Here is a 9,353-nt window from a genome sequence, read left to right on the forward strand (position 1 = left end):
GATTTCCAAAGATTGACAATAATCGCATTAAGAACAAGGAAAGTCACTGCATATATATAACCATATTAACCTGTACTTGAATGTGTAGTTCAGTCCTATCTGAAAGGGATCAGTTGCTGAGTTCACAATTAGAATGAAGCCCCAAGGCGGCGAGCTGACAGAAACGTTAGCACGCCGGGCGAAATGCGTAGCCGTACTTCGTCTGCTGTTACGTTCTGAGTTCAAATTCCGCTGAGGTCGACTTTGCCTTTCATCCTTTCGGGGGTCGATAAATTAAGTACCAGTTAAGCACTGGCGTCGAAATAATCGACTTAATCCGTTTGTCCCCTCTGTGTTTAGTACCTTGTGGGTAGTAAAGAAATAGGTATTTCGTCTGCCGTTACATTCTGAGTTCAAATTCCGCTGAGGTCGACTTTGCCTTTCATCCTTTCAGGGTCGATAAAATAAGTACCGGTTACGCACTGGGGTCGACGTAATCGACTTAATCCGTATGTCTGTCCTTCTTTGTCCCCTCTATCTTTAGCCCCTTGTGGGCAATAAAGAAATAAGAATGAAGCCCCAAAGATTTAGGCTACATCACAACTGTCTAACGGTAGATCGTGTGCAGATTGTGGGGTTGGATGGGGGAAAGTTTTATTTCTCTGTCTAGCTGTGTTCTAAGTGACTCTGTAAATTTCAGTTTCTCAAGATTGGTACTGAGGCAATTAGTAGGTAGTAAAGTGCTTCAGCACTTTAGGTAGTAAAGTGCTCCAGTAATTAATAGTGGAAATCTAAAGTCCTAGGTCCGTATGAAGTATCTGCAGTATCCTTTAGCATTATACTGACATCAGCTGGCTAACTGAGTTCAACTACTGTACCTAATTTCTTCTTTTCTCTGTTTCAGATTATTATCTATGGTCTGTTGCGCTGGCATTTATTGAAAGCTTGGCAGGAACGTCCCATCTGTATTCTTATGAATTATGTGTTTATGCCCCACCGCCCACTTCACCACGACATATCACAGTAGCTTCTTATACCTGTCTCTACAGGACTGTCTGCACGTCTGTATGTGAATATGTCTGTCTGTCAGAATATCTATCTGTCTATATCTCTATCTGCCAGCATATCCGTCTGTTAGTATGCTTATTCATCAGTATATCTGTCCTGTATATCTATATGTAGTGGAGGCGCAATGGCCCAGTCGTTAGGGCAGCGGACTCGCGGTCATAGGATCGCGGTTTCGATTCCCAGACCGGGCGTTGTGAGTGTTTATTGAGCGAAAACACCTAAAAGTTCCACGAGGCTCCGGCAGGGGATGGTGGTGATCCCTGCTGTACTCTTTCACCACAACTTTCTCTCACTCTTACTTCCTGTTTCTGTTGTACCTGTATTTCAAAGGGCCGGCCTTGTCACTCTCTGTGTCACGCTGAATATCCCCGAGAACTACGTTAAGGGTACACGTGTCTGTGGAGTGCTCAGCCACTTACACGTTAATTTCACGAGCAGGCTGTTCCGTTGATTCGGATCAACCGGAACCCTCGTCGTCGTAACTGACGGAGTGTTTCCATTCCATTTCCTAATGTCCGTTATGACATAAGCTTTTACAGAACAGAAGGGGATCAAACGGCCATCGCGAACCACATGTTTTAGGTTGGACAGAAGCAGGTTTTGCACGATTCACCAAACAACTTTTAACTAATGTTATGCTCTTATTAAATCACATGACTATTCAAGATATTCTCAGAAACGGAAGAATTTTTAAAACTTATAATTTGTTTGCCGCCAAGCAATTTGTATAAGTATCGCGATGGTTGTGTGTGTAAATTGTTCAGCAGACCGTGACGGATATTACTAGCTAGACAGAGCTAGTGTATGGAAAAGCACATAGCTGCTACAATTATATATATATATATATATATATATATATATATCAAAATAAGCAACGAGGATATCCAGTGGTAATGCAGTACGACCTCTGGGTATCCATGTTGCTTATTTTGATTTTATTCACCTTATTTTGAAATTGTATAGATAATACCGTTCTAAATTCCGGTGCCTCAACTTAAGTACCTAATTCGTCTGAATCTCTGTCTCTCTCTCTCTCTCTCTCTCTCTCTCTCTCGAGATTCAGATATAAATACGTTGTAGAGAAATTTATTATTCTAAATTCAATTTAGTCTTCAATTGGGATACAATTTATTCTTCAGTTGGGAAATCAATTCGCAATACAAAATAATAATAATAGTAATTTATTTCTTTATTGCCCACATGGGGCTAAACATAGAGGGTACAAACAAGGACAGACAAACGGATTAATTCGACCATATCGACCCTAGTGCGTAACTGGTACTTATTTAATCGACCCCGAAAGGATGAAAGGCAAAGTCGACCTCGGCGAAATTTGAACTCAGAACGTAAAAGTAAGCATTTCGCCCGGCGTACTAACGATTCTAACACGAAAAATTTTATCATATGTTCATTTACAAATGCAACCAAGTCTGTGATGTCATTATTTGTTTCTCTTGCTATTTCTTTTGAAGTTAAATCACTAATTTGACGGTTTATTTTTGGCAGCCCAGAGCCACAATCTAACAAATTTTTGCCTCCCATGTCCAAAACTTCAATTTCAATCCTCAATCTCAATCTGTGTTTGGTAAAAATTTGTTTCAGAGAACTGAATATTGATATCTGGGTTTGGCTGTTGAACTGCATACTTTAAGTCCACAGCCATGTCCTCACGATGTTTCATCCAAAGCTGTAGGGGACCGCCAAGTTGACACGTGTTCAGTATAATTGCAAAAAGGTTATGGAGTTACCTTGGAGAATCTGATACTGATGCTTCAGTCAATGCAAGGTTCCAATGCTCATCATATTCTTTAAAAAAACCTTGTTGATAGCATACTTTCCTATAAGTTTCACACATATTACGATTTATCCTCCTCGAATGTTGGAATGATTTAGGACCACGTACCGTAAATCCTCGAGTATAATCCGCCCTTGAGTATAATACGCAGGGGATATTTAGGGGGTTGTTCATCTGAAAAACCTAAACTTTGTGTATAATACACACCACTTCTCTAACTTGAGTCGAGGAGGTCTATATAACGTCCTTGTTTTGTAAAACTGTATACGGTAACGGCCTTTATTATTATTGTATATATAACATAATGCAAACGTGTAGCTTTTTTGTGCATTTTGTTTGCAGAAAATAAAGAAATAACAGTAATAACGTTTAATAAATGTTGCTTACTGCAAGTTATGGATGATTCTTTTATGACTTCATTGCTTTTGGGCTTAGCTTAAGGTATTTTCGTGCCCGACATCACAAAATGCGTCTGAATAAATATTGCCGGACAGCAAATCGAGACTCAGACGTTGCTTAGAAAATAATTTTCATTTTTAACCTCGTATATAGTACGCACTAGGGATTTTGACCTTTAAATTTTGGGGAAAAAATGCGGATTATACTCGAGGATTTACGGTACTTCATGCAAAAAGAGCCATAAGTAGCATTCTGCTTGGCTTGGGTAGAGACACTGTAAACTCTTGCAAGAGCGTTGGCCCGTTTCCTCTTGTGTCATTTTTCGTTTCTGCAGGTGTAATACTTCGGTAATTGTGGGTAAAGAAGTTTTCTTGCATCTACATCTACTTGACACAACTTAAAAATGGTAGTAAGGGTAGCTTCTTTAGGAGAAAGTGCTTGTTGCAAGGTTGTTTGTTTTGTAAAGATAACCAGTGGCCATTCTCTAGATGGATACTCAGATGAATGATGGCTGGGTACCTCACATGACTGGGAAAATTGAAGATGCACCAAAAAACCTCATTGGTACAGATGTATCTTCCTCTCTCATCCCCTACAACTTCGTCATTTTTATTTGTCTGCTGACTGCCATTCTGCATAAGAGTATATGTGGCAGCATCTAAACCTGTGTTTAGATATTTGCAAACATGCTTAATAGAGTTAACAGAGTTGCAGAATTCTTATTTCTTTATTGCCCACAAGGGGCTAAACATAGAGGGGACAAACAAGGACAGAGAAAGGGATTAAGTTGATTAGATCGACCCCAGTGCGTAACTGGTACTTACTTTATCGACCCCGAAAGGATGAAAGGCAAAGTCAACCTCGGCGGAATTTGAACTCAGAACATAACGACAGACGAAATAGCTATTTCTTTTCTACCCACAAGGAGGTAAACACAGAGGAGACAAACAAGGACAGAGAGACGGATTTAATCGATTATATCGACCCCAGTTCGTAACTGGTACTTATTTAATCGACCCCGAAAGGATGAAAGGCAAAGTCGACCTCGGCGGAAATTGAACTCAGAACGTAGCGGCAACCGAAATACCCATTTCTTTACTACCCACAAGGGGCTAAACACAGGGAAACGGATTAAGTCGATTACATCGACTCCAGTGCCTAACTGGTACTTAATTTATCGACCCCGAAAGGATGAAAGGCAAAGTCGACCTCGGCGGAAATTGAACTCAGAACGTAACGGCAGCCGAAATACCGCTAAGCATTCCAACCGGCGTACGTGTGCTCGTCTTTGCTTCACTGTAGAATACTGATCATCTACATCTACCTCAACTCCTCTTGTAGTGAATGAGAACATTGTTCTCGGAAACTTTTTCGAAAATTAAAATGGGTATTAAATGAAAAAATGGGATCTTTTCCTTTTGAACGGCAGTTTTCAACACAATTTCTAGTTAACTAAACACTTTTAAACTTCGTATACTGGTAGAATGTGTCAAAATAAAACATTTTTTTCTCTTGGCTTTCTTGAGAAAATTGTAATTTGTAAGTTTAACGTAGTTTAATTTTTCGAATTTTAACCAATCGATGGCCTCTATTGAGCTAAAATAATTTGCTGCGTCTAAAACTGAGACAACATCCTGTCACTAACCCTAACCCAAACCCTAATACTAACTCTAACCCTAACACTAACCCTAACCCTAAATTTTAGCCTTTCGTTTTTTTTTTTCTTAATTGTTAAATTAATTTAATTATTACGCGTGTGTCTAAAATTATTCGTTTTGTTTTTGCTTTCGTTTTAGCCTTTCGTTTTTTTTTTCTTAAATGTTAAATTAATTTAATTATTACGCGTGTGTCTAAAATTATTCGTTTTGTTTTTGCTTTCGTTTTAGCCTTTCGTTTTTTTTTTTCTTAAATGTTAAATTAATTTAAGGATAACAATTAAGAAAAAAAAACGAAAGGCTAAAATTTAGGGTTAGGATTAGGGCTAGGGTTAGTGTTAGGGTTAGGGTTAGTGTTTGGGTTAGGGTTAGGGTTAGTGACAGGATGCTGTCTCAGTTTTAGACGCAGCAAATGATTTTAGCTCAATAGAGGCCATCGATTGGTTAAAATTCGAAAAATTAAACTACGTTAAACTTACAAATTACAATTTTCTCAAGAAAGCCAAGAGAAAAAAATGTTTTATTTTGTGTTGAAAACTGCCGTTCAAAAGGAAAAGATACGTTATTTGTTCCCGAAAAATGGCAGGAAAATGTTACTGAGGTTTAATGTTTAATCAATTTTACCTAATCAGAAAACAGGATTTGGAAGCTGGCATTTTCTGCATGATAGCTGTCTATCACAAAATGAATGCAAAATCATTAGGAGGAATTTTTATTAAATAAACGAAAGCTAAGCATTACGACGACCAAAGTTGTAAGGACTTCTGAAGTTTTAATAAATTCTAATGAATAAAGTCATATGTATCGGCCGAACAGATATGTAAATGATTTTAAAAGGAAAAAACACCTCATCGAAGTTTTTGTTTTTGCGAAAAATTGCTCAAATTTATCCTTTTCAAAAGGCCTATTTGTCGGGGAAGGCATGGTCCGACATGGAATAAAGAAGAATTTATGTAAGACATTCTATTGTAAAAATTGCCCGTCAATGATGGGCTATTCAGCTAGTATATTACAATTTAGCAAAAACTTCGAATTTAAAGAACTCGAAATTTGAAAACAAAAAATGCTTAATCTATAAAAATAATATTCAATACCTCAATGTAGATTGAAATTTACTATAGATAAACTAGTTTGAAATAACTATTTAAAAATTCAGTGAAAATAAGAATTATATTTATAAACACAGCATCTTTTTTTATCCACAAAATTAAATGCCAAAAATTGAATTAATAAGAGATACTAAGTTGTCCCCCTTAGAATATTTCTTTTTAATAGGAAACTCTTACTGCAGTGGATCTCTCTATCAGCCTTCCAGAAGTCCAGGATCTCCAGAAATCTGGGCACACCGTGCAATACCGTTCATACCCTGTACCCTGCACTGAATAAGCAAACCCTCTTTTTGAAGTTGCTTAATTTGCATACAGTGTGTTAATCTGTACCGGTATCTGTTGAATAAAATCGTTCCTATTTTTCCTCTTTCAGTTTTCATCCCATAAACAGTATACTGTACACCTGGAATAGTATGATATATTTTATGAATTCTTAATAGATTAACAAACCTTAAATAAACGGTGCTTTAGAAGTGCATTTATTTAAATCTGCTAAACACAATTTTGCTCTTTACTTTTCATACTGTATTTTATACTTCATATAGGCGTGGCTGTATGGTAAGAAGCTTGCTTCCCAACCACATGGTTCCAGGTTCAGTCCCACTGCATGGTACCTTGGGCAAGTGTCTTCTTCTATGGCCACGGGCCGACCAAAGCCTTGTGAGTGGATTTGGTAGACGGAAATTGAAAGAAGCCTCTCGTATATATATGTATGTATGCGTGTGTGTGTGTGTGTCTGCGTTTGTCCCCACCTCCCACTATCGCTGACAACCGATGTTGGTGTGTTTACGTTCCCATAATGTAGCGGTTCGGCAAACGAGACCGATAGAATAAGTACTAAGCTTACAAATAATAAGTCCTGGGGCCGATTTCTTCGACTAAAAAAAAACTCTTTAAGACGGTGCTCCAACATGGCCGCAGTCAAATGACTGTGATAAATAAAAAGTACATATATTTTTTCAAGGTCTCTAGAAAACCAGATGATCCGAAGCTCCGGGACATTTCTTGTCCCCATTTCTCCTTTTTGCCGGATCGTTGCTCCGGTACTGTGTTATAAAAACGTCATTAGAATGATTAAATTATTTGTTGTCTAGAAGGATATGTAAGAAATCAATATTATTCTCGGCAATCCTTCGGTATTAGTATACAACGTCGTTCAACCACACAACGTTCTCTCATGACGTAAATAAAGAGGTTAGGCTGAAAAAGAGGATTAACGACGTTGTCTATTAATCTTTTCTGCTCAAGGTACTAGACCCGAAATTTTGGGGGAAGGGGCCAGTCAATTAGATCGATCTCAGTACGCAACTGACCTGGCCTCTTGGAAAGGAAGCTTCGCTGTTTGAAGAGAATTGTGGAAAACGAACCCCGTTCAAAAGCTTCAGGATATTGCAAAACAGCTTGAAGTTAGTCCAAGAACGTGTGTTACATATCTGCATAAGCTTTGGGTATTATGGACAAGCCGCTAGAAGAAAACCTCTCCTTCAACCAATTAATATCATGAAAAGAAAGAAATGAGGAGATGCCAGAAAAATCCAGTTCATTTTGGGATAGTGTGATTTTCTCAGATGAATTTGCATTATTTTTAGACAGTGGACGTGTTTGGGTCTAGAGACTTCCCAATTAAGAATTTGATTTGAAACGACTCCAACCAACTGTGAAACAAGGCGGTATCTCTATAATGGTATCGGGAGCTGTCACCAGCAATGGTCGTTCAGAGCTGATTGAATGCGTTGGAACCATAAACTCTGAAAAATACATCAAAATACTTAGGCAAGGACTACTTCCAATGTATTCACATAATATAACGAAAAATGAGTTTTTATTCATGGAAGATGGGGCTCCATGCCATACAGCGAAAAGGAATCAACAACAGCTGACTGAAAATGGGATGAAAAAGCTTCCTTGGCCGAGCAAATCTCCTGACATGAACCCAATTCAAAATCTTTGGGGTATACGAGACAGAGCAAGGTGAATTCTTTCGATTGTTGCATGAAAAGTGGGCAGAAATTCCACATAGCTCATCAGTTCAATGCCAAAAAGACATGACATGTCGGGTGGATTTGCCAGAGGGGCAGATTCAACCCATAACATTACATGACATGTCATAGATTTGCCAGAGGGGCAGACCCAACCCATAACATTACATGACATGTCAGGGATTTGCCAGAGGGGCACAACCAAACCAAAACATTACATGACATGTCGGAGATTCGCCAGAGGGGCCGGGCCAATCCATAACATTACATGACATGTCGGAGATTCGCCAGAGGGGCCGGGCCAATCCATAACATTACATGACAGGTCACGGATTCGCCAGAAGGGCAGACCCAATTCAAAACATTACATGGCATGTCACGTATTCGCCAAAGAGGCAAACCCAATCCATAACATTACATGACATATCGGGGATTCGTCTTAGCCTCGGCGTCGCCTGTAGTAATGTTGCGATGGTGCTGGCTTGCTTCAGTAGGTTCCAATGAACCTTGTGATGTGTGACTGACCAATTGAGACACCTTGTGTTGAATTAATGTATTTTTCTCCTTTATTTCTTTCCTTGTTCCTCTTTTTTCCATTTTCTCCCGGTTTTGAATTAATATTTTAAATGTGGTTTTGTTATTATATACGTTATCATATAGATACATGTTATATTCCAATAAAAGTACGGCATTCCTTCGATATAACTCGACAAAATCAAAACACTTCACTTCGGGTATTTCCTTGAAAGCAAATGACAGTTCAATTCTGTTTTCTGCTTGGAAATTTGCGGATTTTACATACACACATGAAACAATAAAGAACAAGGCCTTTTTTCTTCAAGTTTAAAATATTGCTGGCATAATTTCGTTATATCTATACTCCACAACCCACGGAAATACCCGAAGTTTTGATTTTATCGAGTTATATCGAAGGAATGCCAGGATCTTTTTGGTTTGAACGGCAGTTTTTTCCAGCAGTGTCATATGACATTGTCGCCCATAATTATGACCCTAGTATCGATCTATTGCATTTCAATCTGTTTTAGGGTTAGGGGTGGAGGGAAGGGTATCTTTTTTCTTCAGAAATGTAAATAAACCCAATCTGTTTCTTAAACGAGGGACATATTCATACGGCACAGAATTTTTTTCACCTCAATAGACGTCATTGATTGGTTGAAATTGCAGAAATTGAAGAAAAAAAACAACAAATATCTTTACAAACTAAGGAATTTTCTCAATAAAGCCAAGAGAAAAAGAGGATCTTTTATAAACACATTCTACCAGTATACGAAGTTTAAAAGTGTTTAGTTACGTGGAAATTATTTAAAAAAACTATCGTTCAAACCGAAAACATCAGAATGCCAAAAGT

The sequence above is a fragment of the Octopus sinensis genome, linkage group LG7 (genome assembly GCF_006345805.1).
Source record: "Octopus sinensis linkage group LG7, ASM634580v1, whole genome shotgun sequence".
Classification (NCBI taxonomy): Eukaryota; Metazoa; Mollusca; class Cephalopoda; order Octopoda; family Octopodidae; genus Octopus; species Octopus sinensis.